This window comes from Schistocerca nitens, chromosome 12, assembly GCF_023898315.1.
Source record: "Schistocerca nitens isolate TAMUIC-IGC-003100 chromosome 12, iqSchNite1.1, whole genome shotgun sequence".
NCBI classification, from domain to species: domain Eukaryota; kingdom Metazoa; phylum Arthropoda; class Insecta; order Orthoptera; family Acrididae; genus Schistocerca; species Schistocerca nitens.
The window spans coordinates 147,180,695-147,182,911 of NC_064625.1; positions in this window are offsets into that span (position 1 = coordinate 147,180,695).

Genomic DNA, 2,217 nt, shown 5'->3' on the forward strand with positions numbered 1-2,217 from the left:
GGAGTGATATGGGACCCCTGATACATCTAGATGCGACCCTGACTGGTGACACGTACCTAAGAATCCTGTCTTATCACCATTCGTGTCCATTGTGAATGTCGACGGACTCGGGCAATTCCAACAGGACAATGCGAAATCCCACACGTCCATAATTGCTACAGAGTGGCTCCAGGAACACTCTTCTGAATTTAAACACCATCGCTGGCCGCCAAACTCCCAAGAGCATATCTAGGAAGCCTTGCAACGTGCTGTTCAGAAGAGCTCTCCACTCCGTCGTTCACCTACAGATTCCCTGCAGGATTCATGGTGTCAGTTCCCCGCAGCACTACTTCAGACATTAGCCTGGTCCATGCAATGTCGTTTGCGGCACTTCTGTGTGCTCGCTGGTCCCCTAAACGATATTGGGCAGGTGTACCAGTTTCTTTGACTTTCGATAAATTGTGTGTGTGTGTGTGTGTGTGTGTGTGTGTGTGTGAGTGTGTGTGTGTGTGTGTGTGTATGTGTGATGTTGAAGTGACTTGTTAAGATTTGATACGTTCTAAGTGTGTGTGTGTGTGTGTGTGTGTGTGTGTGTGTGTGTGTGTGTGTATGTGTGATGTTGAAGTGACTTGTTAAGATTTGATACGTTCTAATGCTTTATTCGGGAAGTAAGTCATCTACTGTAACCTCGTGACTAATTTTATCTTCCTTGCTCTAAGATAACGCAATCTGCAAGCATATAATATTAAAATGTAGTACAGCATGTTGAATAAGTAATCTTTAACTGCTTCATTACTTCTCAAGAACAGAAAACTGGCGGAGGAGAGCTGGAATGTGATGAGGAAGAGCGGAGCTGTGCTCTTTCCAGGTCGGCGAGTGCGGCGCGCTCGCGCTTCTGATAATTGCGAAGGTCTGTGCGTGCGCCGATAGGCGCTAGGTCAGGGGGCAACGATAGCCGCGGCCATCTGGAAAAACACCGGAGGGCCCGCCGCTACCGTCATTCCGTTGTTTGCGTGGATCAGTGCGAAAACAGGGTCGCGCTATCGCTGCCTGAGCCTTCGGCTCACGTAGATAACTCGCGAGGCAACACTTTACGCCATCTGACGCCAGAGATGTGCTACACGAATAGAGCTCCGCAAGGTTCCATCTTAGGTCCATAGTTTTCGAGCGCGTGTACAATGTACACTCCTGGAAATTGAAATAAGAACACCGTGAATTCATTGTCCCAGGAAGGGGAAACTTTATTGACACATTCCTGGGGTCAGATACATCACATGATCACACTGACAGAACCACAGGCACATAGACACAGGCAACAGAGCATGCACAATGTCGGCACTAGTACAGTGTATATCCACCTTTCGCAGCAATGCAGGCTGCTATTCTCCCATGGAGACGATCGTAGAGATGCTGGATGTAGTCCTGTGGAACGGCTTGCCATGTCATTTCCACCTGGCGCCTCAGTTGGACCAGCGTTCGTGCTGGACGTGCAGACCGCGTGAGACGACGCTTCATCCAGTCCCAAACATGCTCAATGGGGGACAGATCCGGAGACCTTGCTGGCCAGGGTAGTTGACTTACACCTTCTAGAGTACGTTGGGTGGCACGGGATACATGCGGACGTGCATTGTCCTGTTGGAACAGCAAGTTCCCTTGCCGGTCTAGGAATGGTAGAACTATGGGTTCGATGACGGTTTTTATGTACCGTGCACTATTCAGTGTCCCCTCGACGATCACCAGTGGTGTACGGCCAGTGTAGGAGATTGCTCCCCACACCATGATGCCGGGTGTTGGCCCTGTGTGCCTCGGTCATATGCAGTCCTGATTGTGGCGCTCACCTGCACGGCGCCAAACACGCATACGACCATCATTGGCACCAAGGCAGAAGCGACTCTCATCGCTGAAGACGACACGTCTCCATTCGCCCCTCCATTCACGCCTGTCGCGACACCACTGGAGGCGGGCTGCACGATGTTGGGGCGTGAGCGGAAGACGGCCTAACGGTGTGCGGGACCGTAGCCCAGCTTCATGGAGACGGTTGCGAATGGTCCTCGCCGATACCCCAGGAGCCACAGTGTCCCTAATTTGCTGGGAAGTGGCGGTGCGGTCCCCTACGGCACTGCGTAGGATCCTACGGTCTTGGCGTGCATCCGTGCGTCGCTGTGGTCCGGTCCCAGGTCGACGGGCACGTGCACCTTCCGCCGACCACTGGCGACAACATCGATGTACTGTGGAGAC